This window comes from Lissotriton helveticus, chromosome 7, assembly GCF_964261635.1.
Source record: "Lissotriton helveticus chromosome 7, aLisHel1.1, whole genome shotgun sequence".
Classification (NCBI taxonomy): Eukaryota; Metazoa; Chordata; class Amphibia; order Caudata; family Salamandridae; genus Lissotriton; species Lissotriton helveticus.
In genome coordinates this window covers 145,865,538-145,879,888 of record NC_136068.1, presented here as the reverse complement: position 1 = coordinate 145,879,888, position 14,351 = coordinate 145,865,538, and the positions used below count along the sequence as shown (strand labels likewise).

The 14,351-nt window shown below is 49.0% G+C and overlaps 1 protein-coding gene across 2 annotated transcripts in view; it reads left to right on the top strand.

Annotated features, from left to right (window-relative positions):
• FAM217B (family with sequence similarity 217 member B) overlaps positions 1-14,351 on the top strand; it is a 121,435-nt gene that overhangs the window by 3,998 nt on the left and 103,086 nt on the right. The window lies entirely within an intron of this gene.

Here is a 14,351-nt window from a genome sequence, read left to right as displayed (position 1 = left end):
ATATACATTCTTTAAAAGATCAGGATAAATTGTCTTCCAGCTATGCAGTCACTGAAGGACACAGTGCACATCTTCTACCAAATAACCCTGACTGGTACTCCATAATATACCCGATATAAAGACCCCCCTCCCCTTCCAACCGCCTGGAGTAACAAAACTGAAAGCAAATTCTGTGACATCTCAAGTTATCCTCTCCCAGTCCAGGTACTGTTGGCAGTTGGGGAGGAGAGGGACGCCTATAAATTCAATGGTTAGGTTTATTTATATAACCTTATTTAACGTGAAATAATTTGGTTAATTAATTTCCAACATTCATGAGATAATATGTAGACTAAGTTCGTAGTGCAATTTATTCAGACATCCCAAAAGTTGAAATTGATGTTGATGTCGTCTGGTAGGACTTGAAATGTATATTTTACGGTCTTCTATCTGTGCTCATAGAGAACCTTTCACATACTATAGTTTTTCTGCTCTTGAAGTATGTTCAGTCCAGTCAATGTCTATGGTCTTCTGCCATAAAGGCAGCCTTCCCTGGAAGACCATGCTTAATGTGAAGATCCCTGCCCTATCTAATCATAGCTGCCATACTTATGCTACCTCATGGGGAACTGATTAGGGAAGAGTCTTTGGGGTGTCTTCTTAATCCGTTATTGAGTGTAAAATAACATAAAATGACTGTACCCGTAAGCGTGTCAGAACCCGGTGATGATGTCCGAGGAGCATTCTTTTTCTATATGATCTCGTGCTGCACGCTAATCTCCTGAGCGTGAAGCTGTATTACTGCAAGCAGAGTAGTCTGCGTGTTCCTGTTCAGTGACATTGTCCCGGAGATGCAACTAAAGTCTGCAGAAAACATTAATACAGGTCACTGCGGTGCAGGGAGACCCCAGGTCCCTTTAGAGTGCTTTCTAGCTGACAGTTGAACTGTGCATGCGCTTAATGCACTGCAGGAACCGAGCTGCTGCTCGTTTTAATATTGCCTCGTTTTTCATTTATTTTTATTCCTCATTTATTATCCCCTGTTTTTAATAGCGCTCGCTGCACCTGGCCCTTACCTGCATTTAACTTGGTGACACCCACCGCTGTTTGGCGGGTCCGCTTCCCGGCGCAGGTCCGTTTTCAGCGCCATCTTGGATAGGGATGGCTTAACACTATCGCTGATTGGCTGGTATCGCGCTCTAGTCGCCAGGAGGACGCTAGGCGGATACTTAAGAGAGGTAAACCCTCTGCTCTCTCTTTCTAGCTGACAGTTGAACTGTGCATGCGCTTAATGCACTGCAGGAACCGAGCTGCTGCTCGTTTTAATATTGCCTCGTTTTTCATTTATTTTTATTCCTCATTTATTATCCCCTGTTTTTAATAGCGCTCGCTGCACCTGGCCCTTACCTGCATTTAACTTGGTGACACCCACCGCTGTTTGGCGGGTCCGCTTCCCGGCGCAGGTCCGTTTTCAGCGCCATCTTGGATAGGGATGGCTTAACACTATCGCTGATTGGCTGGTATCGCGCTCTAGTCGCCAGGAGGACGCTAGGCGGATACTTAAGAGAGTCATGCAGACGCGCAGCGGATACGCGCTGCGGGGACGCCAGACTGACGCCGGAGTTACGCCAGAGTTCAGCCCGTCCGCGCTGAGGACGCGCTGCAGGACGGGCTGGACCCTGGGCTCTCCGTCGTTCATTCTCCCCCTCCACCAGAGAATCTCTACAATACCCTTTGTTCTCTGAGACCTCGTGCACTTTGCTGCCATCACCGGCTCAGACCTGAAGTTCTGAGCCGGGCTCGTTTTTGTCCCTCGTGCAACAGCTCTTTTATTTGTTCTAGTCAATCCCCTATTCGTACCACCCCTCCTCAGTCCACCAGTTATATTTCTCAACCCAAACAGGGTTTTTTGGTTAATGCTCGTTCTCTGATTAAACATGGGATTGAATTTCATGACTTTGTTAGCTTGAGAAATCCAGATTGGGTTTTTGTTACAGAAACTTGGGCTTCTGAGTCCGCTGGTCATGATCTTCTCCTGGCTATACCTGAAGGTTATTCCTTTCTAAGGTTAGACAGAGAACGTTGTAGAGGAGGTGGAATAGCCATTCTTTTTAAATCTACTCTCTCCTGCATAATAAAACCTTTATCAGTCTCCTCAGATCCTTTCGAAGCACTCTATTTCTGTATTACGCACACTCCGGTGAGCTCTTTCTCCGGCATACTGCTTTATAGACCCCCCGGGTCCAGAGTCAATTTTTGCCCAGAACTTTTTAGAATTTTAGAACCTTATTTTGGTAGGCCTCATTTTACTATTCTGGGTGACATTAATTTCCATTTAGAGGATTCTGCATCTAAAGATACCTCTTCTCTGCTTAATTCCTTGGAGGCTTGCGATCTTGTCCAACTTGTTCTCCACCCGACCCATCAGGCGGGGCACATCCTTGATGGGATTTTCTCCAACGATTCCAGACTTGAAGTCGGTTTACCGGTACCAATTACATGGTCAGATCACCTAGCAGTCCCGCTTTCTCTAGACATTCCTTGTCCTGATGTCACGGCTGACACTGGTAAAAAACAATCTAAAAGGAGCTTCAAAAATTTTACTAAGGAAGCACTTGCACCTTTTTTCCGCAACATCAGTATTTCAACTAAACAGAAGGTTGATGACTCGGCTCAAGACTTAACTGATGTCATTATCAAAGCTGCTGATGAGCTTGCCCCCCCTTCCCTGAAATTTGCAGCTAGACAGAAGCCATCTGCCCCTTGGTTCTCTGCCGATCTGAGGCTGCTCAGACAACAATGTAGACAGAAGGAACGTGGCTGGCGTAAATCTTGGGATTTAAAAGATAGAGAAGGTTACAAGAGTCTACTACGGGAGTATAGAAAGCGAATCATCAAGGAAAAACAGGTCTATTTTTCCAACTTAACCTGTTCGTTAACATCCTCCAAAGAGCTTTTTAAAATTGTAGACTCCCTTTGCTCTTTTCAGGTTCCTGATCCAGTTGTTGCTTCCCAGGAGTTATGTGATGATATATCGAACTTTTTCTATAATAAGATAGACGATATCTACATAGCCCTAAAGGCGCAGAGGAACTTACTCAGCTTGGAGGATTCCGTGCAAATCACACGATTGGAAGCTTGGAATGTAGACTCCCCTCCATCCCTTGAACACTTCCCGGCTCTTACGCTAGAAGATCTCAGTAGCTTACTGGATAAAACTAAATCTTCATCCCCTCTTGATCCTCTGCCCCTTAAGGTACTTAAAAACTGCAGAGAGATAATTCTTCCCTCTATGCTTGAGGTAATGAATGGAGCGCTGGAACAGGGCACTTTTCCATCACTCTGGAAGAGAGCTATTGTAAAGCCGCTTCTGAAAAAGACCACTTTAGACCCTGGAGTGCTGAAAAATTTTAGACCCATCTCTCTGCTGCCAGCCCCTGCTAAGATGTTGGAGACCCACTTGAATCTCCATCTTTCGAACTTCCTCGACGCCTCTGGCTTCCTGGATGGGTCCCAACATGGCTTTAGAAAGCTACATAGCACGGAGTCTGCCTTGACAAAAGTCATGGACAACATCCGCAGAAAAGTAGATTTGGGTCTTACCACCGTACTGGTGCTGCTTGATCTTTCAGCAGCTTTCGACACCCTGTCTCCCTTGACTTTAACATCTAGGTTAAGGGAGGCAGGGGTAGTCGGACCAGCGCTCAGTCTCCTGAGCTCCTTTCTACAACATCGAGAGCAGCGTGTCATGCTAGGTGAATACCTCTCCCCTGCCAAGTCTTTGCAGTGTGGGGTGCCACAGGGGTCGGCATTGAGTCCGACCCTGTTCAACATCTATGTGGCCCCCCTTGCAAGACTTGTAAGATCTCAGGGGATGGAGGTAGTGTCGTATGCTGACGACACGCAGATTATGGTATCCCTGACCCACTCTGTCAGTGAAACTGCTTCTAACTTCAGGGCCTGCATGCAACTTGTTGCAGAGTGGATGGTCTCCAACTCCCTGAAGTTGAACGGGGACAAGACAGAGGTCCTGGTCTTTGGCAAGGACCAGGACATATGGTCAGATGACTGGTGGCCTCCTTCTCTAGGTAGCTGCCCTATACCTACCAAATCTGCTAGAAACCTAGGGGTCATCTTTGACACCCAGCTCTCCATGGAGCTACAGGTGAATAGAACGGTGGCGACCTGTTGGGGTGTCATCAAGACCCTGAAAAGGATTGTACACTATCTGTCCCCACAGGCGCGGAAACAGGTGGTGATTGCCCTTGTTGGCTCAAGGCTCGACTACTGTAACGCAGTGTACGCCGGGGCCAACAAGGGCTTGCTCCAGCGTCTACAGGTCATACAGAACGCGGCAGCGCGGTTTGCTCTCGCTTTGCCCTGGTTATCTTCTATGACCCTAGCGAGGAAGAACCTCCACTGGCTTCCCATCCCGTCAAGGGTCATTTTCAAACTCCTTTGCCTTACCTATAAGGCTCTAACTGCAGGCTCGGCTGATGCCCTTGGTTCATTACTTATTAGATATGTTCCGAGTAGATGTTTACGTTCCAGCGAGCAACACCAACTGGTAATCCCCAGAGCCAAGAAGGCCAGATGGGGGTCCAAAGCTTTTTCCATATTGGCACCTCTTACTTGGAACTCACTCCCCCTCGAAATCAAACGACTTCCTTCCCTTGACCTCTTTAGGAAGTCATTGAAGACCTGGCTCTTTATTGAGGCATACCAGTAGGTTCTGTTTCTGTCTGCTATCAGCTTTATATTTTGGTTTAGGCGCCTTGACGCCCACTGGGCATAGCTGCGCGTTACAAATAATATTTCATTATTTCATTTCATTCAGCCCAAGGCAAATGATTATTGGTGAGATATGAGTCAGGAGCCCCTCATCAAGTTCTGCAAGGAAAATCCAACAGTTTGCGTTACTCAACTGTGCAGCACGGGTTGCCCGTAGGGCCTGCGTTCAACCCACCACAGGTGGCAAAACCCTGCTGCGCGCATCCTTTGAGATCGACATTCCTCCACAGCCAGCTGCATGAGAAATGTCTTGTTACCAGAACAAAGCTCTTGCACTTTCTTGAGCAACACTCACACTGGATGGGTAGATAAAAACAAATCCCTAACCACACATCACACAATGCAACCGAATAGGAGCACAGAGCGTCTGTTGCCCTCGTTTATGGACGGGGCCATTTTAACTCCATGTCTCAGCATTTTAGTCTGTCAACAAGTGCCAAGTAACTCAGTAGAGCACAAACCAAAAGGCAGCGCAGAGGCGCATGCTCTCTGGGCACATCTGAATAAGAAATGGTTCCAAGGCCATGCAGCTCTCCACTGGGTACCCTTCACAAGCAGGATAACCGGCATCTGAAACAAGCATTGGAAATGCAATAGGTCTCGCACCATTAGAGTTAGTGCTTTTAGAATTGTTTATGGGTTTTTTTTGTCAATGTTTAGCATTTTTGTTTCCTGTAGCCAATGCTAAAGTATTACAAATAAAAAAAGCCATAAACATTTCTAAAAGCTCTAACTGAAATGGTCTGAGAACTATTGCACTGTGTGAGGGTGAGTGAGGGTGAGTGAGGGTGAGTGAGGGTGAGGGGTTGAGGGTGAGTGAGAGTGAGGGTGAGTGAGGGTGAGTGAGGGGGAGTGAGGGTGAGGGGTTGAGGTTGAGGGTGAGGTGTTGAGGGTGAGTGAGGGTGAGGGTGGGTGAGGGTGAGGGTGAGTGAGGTGTTGAGGGTGAGGGTGAGTGAGGGTGAGGGGTTTTGGGTGAGTGAGGGGGAGTAGTTGAGGCTGAGTGAGGGTGAGTGAGAGTGAGGGTGAGTGAGGGGGTGAGGGGTTGAGGGTGAGTGAGTGAGGGTGAGGGGTTGAGGGTGAGTGAGGGTGAGGGGTTGAGGGTGAGTGAGGGTTTGAGGGTGAGGGGTTGAGGGTGAGTGAGGGTGAGGGGTTTTGGGTGAGTGAGGGGGAGTAGTTGAGGCTGAGTGAGGGTGAGTGAGAGTGAGGGCGAGTGAGGGGTTGAGGGTGAGGGGTTGAGGGTGAGTGAGGATGAGTGAGAGTGAGGGTGAGTGAGGGGTTGAGGGTGAGGGGTTGAGGGTGAGTGAGGGTTTGAGGGTGAGGGGTTGAGGGTGAGTGAGGGTGAGTGAGGGTGAGGGTGAGGGGTTGAGGGGGAGGGGTCGAGGGGGAGGGGTTGAGGGTGAGTGAGGGTGAATGAGTGAGGGTGAGGGGTTGAGGGTGAGTGAGGGTGAGGGTGAGTGAGGGTGAGTGAGGGTGAGGGGTTGAGGGTGAGTGAGGGTGAGGGTGAGGCTGAGGGGTTGAGGGTGAGTGAGAGTGAGTGTTGTGAGAGAGGGGTGATGAGGCCTGGTTGTTGTGAGAGAGGGGTGATGAGTCCTGGTTGTTTTGAGGTACAGCTGATGAGGCCTGGTTGTTGTGCGCTCTGTGTATTTTCACATGGCGTTCTACATTCTTAATGGAGTGCCTGTAACTGTATATTCCACTCAGTTATCTCCAGTTGCATCTGGAGATCAACCTGGGCGGACGCCTTAGCTGTGCTGCAATAAACCTGCTTGTCTTCTTATCGTGGATTTGGCATCATTGTAATAAAGTCGTTCACTAAAAGAATTACATGAAATTACATTGGGAGATGAGGGTTGGAGGCGAGCTAGTGAGAGAAAGAAGAGGGCCGGCTTTCTGTGTGGAAATGAACACAGAACTGCAGCGGCTCCACTGTGGCGTCTGATAACAAATATTAAACATTATTTATCAGCATTGGGAGCCATTGAGAATGTAACCAGTGATTAGTGCTTATCTACTTCCATCGGATTTCCATTGTCTGCTGCGCAGCGCTCCTAGAGCAATGTTTTGTGCAGCAGGCGCTTAACAACCCCCTTCCCCATGTGTAAATGCACACGCACTATAACTCACTGCAAAGCGTTAAATGTCGCTTCGCCCAACAAATATTCATGACTTGCTGATTGTAGCGAATAAAGCAGATATAAGGCTGGAGACATTGTAGGCGGTGTGAAAAAGCTATGCTGCTTTCTGCCACGCCTATTCCTAATGCTGACATGACATTTTTCGATTACGGCCCCAGGAACGTTTTGGAACTTTGTTTCCTGTGACCGCAAAAACGCAACAGGCTGTTGAACAGCGGCCACCACTGACAGCTTCTGAATGACAGCAAAGTAAATAAAGAGATGGGCGAGCCGCGCAGAACAAAAGAAAGGCATGCTACCGCCATTATTAAAGATGAATAAAGGCACGCGCCGCCATTGTTAATGATGAAGCTACCCAACAAAAAAAAAAATGCAGTAAAACTTTCATTGAATAATTAAAATGTATCAACACATAAAAATGATCATCACTCCCCTAATTGTGCTACTAGATTGCATTAACCAGTTTCGCTGTCGGTGCCCCTCAGCTGAGATTTCAGGGAGAGTGTGTACCCACTGAAAGAACCTCCAGTAACCTCTTTCTTGTTCGTTCTCTGAGGTTCACGGCACAGGAGGACGTTAGTTACGAAGAAGCTGTGGCATGCAGTTACTGTGATTGGAACCTCTGTGCGGAGGAGCATGCGTGGGCTGCTAAAGGGGGCTGGTGGTGTGAAGGTGGCTTAATAGTCTGAAGCAGTAAGGTTAGGAACACGGATGTAAAGGGTACAGCTACAGGAACGTGAAAGCCAGCAGCATGCTTGCCTGAGCCAGAGAAACACTCACAAAGGGAGGAGAGCAAGCATCTGTATACATTAAAGTAAGGCACCCATGAATTGGGTGCCGCTCTAAGCCAGGGAAACGCTCATTCAAATAAACAAGCGAAAGGATCGGAGACACGGCGGGTAAAATAAACAAAAAAAACAAGCATTGGAAATGCAATAGGTCTCGCAGCATTAGAGTTAGTGCTTTTAGAATTGTTTATGGGTTTTTTTGTAAATCTTTAGCATTTTTGTTTCCTGTAGCCAATGCTAAAGAATTAAAAAAAAAAAGCCATAAACATTTCTAAAAGCTCTAACTCAAATGCTCCGAGACCTATTGCACTGTGTGAGGGTGAGGGGTTGAGGGTGAGTGAGGGTGGGTGAGGGTGGGTGAGGGTGAGTGAGGTTGAGTGAGGGGTTGAGGGTGAGTGAGAGTGAGGGTGAGTGAGGGTGAGGGTGAGTGAGGGTGAGAGTGGGTGAGGGTGAGAGTGGGTGAGGGTGAGAGTGGGTGAGGGTGAGTGAGGGTGAGGGTGAGTGAGGGTGAGGGTGAGTGAGGGTGAGTGAGGGTGAGTGAGGGTGAGTGAGGGTGAGTGAGGGTGAGTGAGGGTGAGGGTGAGTGAGGGTGAGGGTGAGTGAGGGTGAGTGAGTGAGTGAAGGTGAGGGTGAGTGAGGATGAGGGTGAGTGAGGGTGAGGGTGAGTGAGGGTGAGGGTGAGTGAGGGTGAGGGTGAGTGAGGGTGAGGGGTTGATGTTGAGGGGTTGAGGGTGAGTGAGGGTGAGTGAGGGGTTGAGGGTGAGTGAGAGTGAGGGTGAGTGAGGGTGAGTGAGGGTGAGTGAGGGTGAGTGAGGGTGAGTGAGAGTGAGGGTGAGAGTGGGTGAGGGTGGGTGAGGGTGAGTGAGGGTGAGTGAGGGTGAGTGAGGGTGAGGGTGAGTGAGGGTGAGTGAGGGTGAGGGTGAGTGAGGGTGAGGGTGAGTGAGGGTGAGGGTGAGTGAGGGTGAGGGTGAGTGAGGGTGAGGGTGAGTGAGGGTGAGTGAGGGTGAGTGAGGGTGAGGGGTTGATGTTGAGGGGTTGAGGGTGAGTGAGGGTGAGTGAGGGGTTGAGGGTGAGTGAGGGTGAGGGTGAGTTAGGGTGAGGGGTTGAGGGTGAGTGAGGGTGGGGGGTTGAGGGTGAGTGAGGATGAGTGAGAGTGAGGGTGAGTGAGGGGTTGAGGGTGAGGGGGTGAGTGAGGGTGAGTGAGGGTGAGTGAGGGTGAGTGAGGGTGAGTGAGTGAGGGTGAGTGAGGGTGAGTGAGTGAGGGTGAGTGAGAGTGAGGGTGAGGGGTTGAGGGTGAGGGGTTGAGGGTGAGGGGTTGAGGGTGAGGGTGAGTGAGGGTGAGGGGTTGAGGGTGAGTGAGAGTGAGGGTGAGGGGTTGAGGGTGAGGGGTTGAGGGTGAGGGTGAGTGAGGGTGAGGGGTTGAGGGTGAGGGGTTGAGGGTGAGGGGTTGAGGGTGAGTGAGGGTGAGGGGTTGAGGGTGAGGGGTTGAGGGTGAGTGAGGGTGAGGGGTTGAGGGTGAGTGAGTGTGAGGGTGAGTGAGGGTGAGGGAGTGAGGGTGAGTGAGGGGTTGAGGGTGAGTGAGGGTGAGGGGTTGAGGGTGAGTGAGGGTGAGGGTGAGTGAGGGTGAGGGTGAGTGAGGGTGAGGGTTAGTGAGGGTGAGTGAGGGTGAGGGTGAGTGAGGGTGAGGGTGAGTGAGGGTGGGTGAGGGTGAGTGAGGGTGAGTGAGGGTGAGTGAGGGTGAGTGAGGGTGAGTGAGGGTGAGTGAGGGTGAGTGAGTGAGGGTGAGTGAGGGTGAGTGAGGGTGAGTGAGGGTTCAAATCGGTATTTGGGGGGTAGCATGGGCTGCCACGGTATACAAAAAGAGAATGATAGTAGGAGACTCGTAAGTCTCCTACTATCATTCTCTTTTTGTATACCGTGGCAGCCCATATCCTGCACTGGGAGCTGCTGGCTTCCCGGTGCTTCTCTCGTTCCCTCCCTGACATGGTAGCTGGGGCAATAATCCCGTAAGCTCCCAAAGCGTCAGTGATAGAGTGTCTGATTTGGGACTAAGAGCAGTGTTTAATTTATTTTAAAAACAAAGGCATATACGCGCACAGACAATTATATAAAATCGGTGCACCAATGGTGCCAAAGTAGGAGATTGCGAGGGCGTTAAAGTTTGTGGTCATGAAGAGAGCACTTCCTCCTCCCCACGGGGTCTGTAGAAAAGAGCAGAGGAGGGAGAGAGGCTTGAATGGAGCGAGGGGAACCTGCATAGATAATGAGGCCCATTCACAAAAAATGCACGGAGAGGGGGAGGGGAGATGCTCGCAGCCTCTGCTGAGAAGGAGCTGAGTGCAATTAGCTGCATCCATCACAGAGAAGAGGAGGGGGCTAGCTGCTGGCTTCCCGGTGCTTCTCTCGTTCCCTCCCTGACATGGTAGCTGGGGCAATAATCCCGTAAGATCCCAAAGCGTCAGTGATAGAGTGTCTGATTTGGGACTAAGAGCAGTGTTTAATTTATTTTAAAAACAAAGGCATATACGCGCACAGACAATTATATAAAATCGGTGCACCAATGGTGCCAAAGTAGGAGATTGCGAGGGCGTTAAAGTTTGTGGTCATGAAGAGAGCACTTCCTCCTCCCCACGGGGTCTGTAGAAAAGAGCAGAGGAGGGAGAGAGGCTTGAATGGAGCGAGGGGAACCTGCATAGATAATGAGGCCCATTCACAAACCAGGTCTTCAATATTCCTTTACAACAATATTTAAATGCCATGATCAACATGACTGCGGACGAATCGTTTTAAAAAAAATATTATCAAGGCGCCGTGTTTAATAGACACTGGCTTTCCGTAATTTGAAGCACTGTTAGCCATGGCCACTGGGTGTCGCATGTCCTGCAATGATAGAGAAATGCATGAAAGTGACAGCAACTCACCTATGATGATCCACGCTACAAGACCCGCTGAGAAAATTTCTACAAAAACGTTTTGTCCAATAGGCCTTTATTTATGAGTTGCTTTTATGGTGAGCTATGTTTATTTTGAGTTGGAATGACGCTATTCTAAAGTTATTTCCGCGAAAAAATCAAGCGGGGAAAAAAATAAAAGACGACACTTGCAGCCAAACTCACTGATGCCTATGCCTATCAGGTGAGAGGCTGTTGCATAACCTCCAGAGCTGCTGACTATGGGACTGGGGAACCGGACTCAAGTCTCCGTCTCGGTAAAAATGTGCCTTAAAAAAAATGAAACGGGGACGTGGAGGGGCCATAAAAGAAGGAGGAGAGGATGGAGCATTGGTTGAATGTGGTTAAGGGCCATTGAGGCTGACCTTGACGCTGGGCAACCAGGTTTCAGTCTCCACCGCCTGAAAATTGAATGTGTCCATCTGTAATGCAACTGGTGTTAATGTAAAGCGCCCTGATACCTTCAGGGTTGAGTTCACGCTATATAATACTGCCAAAAAATTAAAAAAACTGCTGTGAGGTGGGAGTGGCTGGGGGATTAAGTAGCAGCAAACCTGAAGCACACAGCATGGCACTGAAGGGCAAACCCCCTTGCAGGAAGTAAACAGAACACTTAAAAGCAGAGGCAGGCCAACAAAACTAGCGCAAAATGTAAATAACACTGTAATTTACATTTTAGATATTTTAATCAGTTCACTTGTCGACATATTTTGCTTTGCCAATTATTAATTCGAGACCCATTGCATTGTACAATACTTTTTTTTTGTTGCAGTGGTGTGATAACATGAGACAATCGGAAGAGCATATATGGGTGACTTACCTGAATATTGTATGCATGTGGAAATTGAGAGCAATATGTGTATAAATAAAAAAAGGAGTAGTACTCACCCCCAGAGTATGGACCCATGCTCGGGACACACAATTACACGTTATGTAGGGAACGCGTGTAAACCACTCAGGATCGGGTGAACAAACGTGGAGCATTAAAAATACAAATGCATCTTAAAGCCGAAGCGGGAGAGGGAAGTGCACTGAACAGATGCCCTTGTACCGCTTTGATGAAAGTAAACAAACAAATGCTGGTGGAAAGCCGTAGCGGAAGGGGGAATTGCACGGGAGACGCAAGGCTAATAAAAATTATGCAATGGAGGGTGAGGCGCGTATTTTGTAAATAAAGGCAAGCGTTATTCACAGAGCTTATAAATGCATAGTGTGAAAAAAAAGGAATATTAATCATCCCCGGAGTACGGATCTATTATCGTGATGCACAATTACACACGATGTAGGGAATGCCTTTAAACCATCCAGGATCGGGTGATCACGTTGTGGAGCATTTAAAACAAAGGAGTGCAAATGTTGCTCAAATGGGAGGGGAAAGAGCAGGGAACAGGCACCCGTATACCGCTCTGATGAAAGTAAGCAAAGACATGCAAATGCTGGTGGAAAGCCAAAGCGGGAGGGAGAAGTTCACTGAAGAGGAAAGCCGCCATCAAGCTCTCGGCATTGCGTGGCGGGAGGGGGCGGGGGGAACGTCGAGGGCAGGCAGGATGACGGTGATCACGTTGTGGAGCATTTAAAACAAAGGAGTGCAAATGTTGCTCAAATGGGAGGGGAAAGAGCAGGGAACAGGCACCCGTATACCGCTCTGATGAAAGTAAGCAAAGACATGCAAATGCTGGTGGAAAGCCAAAGCGGGAGGGAGAAGTTCACTGAAGAGCAAAGCCGCCATCAAGCTCTCGGCATTGCGTGGCGGGAGGGGGCGGGGGGAACGTCGAGGGCAGGCAGGATGACTATGGGGAGGGGGCGGAGCGGGGCAGAGCGGCATGTAGGTGTGAAGAAGCCGGGCCTTTGAAGTGAAGCTAAGCTTCACTTCAAAGGTGTCGGAGGAATGCGGGCGGCTGTGCACGCGCTTTTAAGCTCAATGCACATGCGCATTGAGCTTAAAAGTCACGGGCACTGCAAGGAATCGCCACGATTCCTTGCAAGTTAGATAAAGAGTCGATGAGCCCCTATAGTCTCGCTTGCTCGATGCGCATGCGCATCGACAGGCGAGACCTAAAAACGAAGCCGGAGGGAAGAGAGGGGAGGGGGGAGGAGAAATGCGACACGGTGGGAAGGGGAGGGGGCGGAGCGGGTCAAATCAACAAACAAGCCGAAGGGAAGAGAGGGGAGGGGGGAGGAGAAATGCGATACTAGATTGCATTAACCAGTTTCGCTGTCGGTGCCCCTCAGCTGAGATTTCAGGGAGAGTGTGTACCCACTGAAAGAACCTCCAGTAACCTCTTTCTTGTTCGTTCTCTGAGGTTCACGGCACAGGAGGACGTTAGTTACGAAGAAGCTGTGGCATGCAGTTACTGTGATTGGAACCTCTGTGCGGAGGAGCATGCGTGGGCTGCTAAAGGGGGCTGGTGGTGTGAAGGTGGCTTAATAGTCTGAAGCAGTAAGGTTAGGAACACGGATGTAAAGGGTACAGCTACAGGAACGTGAAAGCCAGCAGCATGCTTGCCTGAGCCAGAGAAACACTCACAAAGGGAGGAGAGCAAGCATCTGTATACATTAAAGTAAGGCACCCATGAATTGGGTGCCGCTCTAAGCCAGGGAAACGCTCATTCAAATAAACAAGCGAAAGGATCGGAGACACGGCGGGTAAAATAAACAAAAAAAAAAACGAAGCCGGAGGGAAGAGAGGGGCGGGGGGAGGAGAAATGCGACACGGTGGGAAGGGGAGGGGGCGGAGCGGGTCAAATCAACAAACAAGCCGAAGGGAAGAGAGGGGAGGGGGGAGGAGAAATGCGACACGGTAAACAAAGACGGACATGCACGCGCCCGTGACTTTTAAGGTCAATGCGCATGCGCATAAGCTTAATGCGCATGCGCATTGACCTTAAAAGTCACGGGCACTGCAAGGAATCGCCACGATTCCTTGCAGTGTGGATAAAGAGTGGATAACTCGCAATACTCTCGCCTTGCTCGATGCGCATGCGCATCGACAGGCGAGACCTAAAAACAGGGCCGTTAATACATTCATGCCAGGCTCTCCCACCGTCAGTGGTGGCAAATGCATTACAAGCAGTCTTAAGCATAAATTGCTGTAAGAGATAGGGGCAAGGTGACCGTTATGAGGAGTGAAGTGCAGGCACTGGGGCAATGCATGATACAAGCCCTGATGCTGATAGGATGGGTGAAGTGGAGGTCCTGATGGAATGTGGACCGACCTTGATGGTGTGAAAGGTAGATAGTGATGAGGTCAAATTGCAGGCAATGAAAAGGGTAGAGCGCAGCACTGGTCTAAAATATAATACAAGCAGTGTCTGCAGGCGAATGTAGCACTGGTTTAATGTGTACCGCAGACAGTGTCTGTGATGGAATACACATGTGCGCGCACACATACATACACTCATCTACACGTTTAGTTCTTTTTATTGCATAAAATGAAATGGAATATAAGCCTATATTTCACACAGAACCATGAAATATGGAAAATATGTCACTCTTTCCGGTGAAACTGAATTTCATCATTATAATGACAGCTCTTCAAACCACTCAGCAAAGTTTTAATATTAACAGGGCTACTAGGATTATGTGACCCGGAGAAGCAATTTATGTTGCAAGAATATCCAAGCTATGAGGCAAAATAATGTAATTTATACTGCACATACTGTAGCAGTATTATTTCTATCCATTTAAAGCAAGAAACAACATATTTG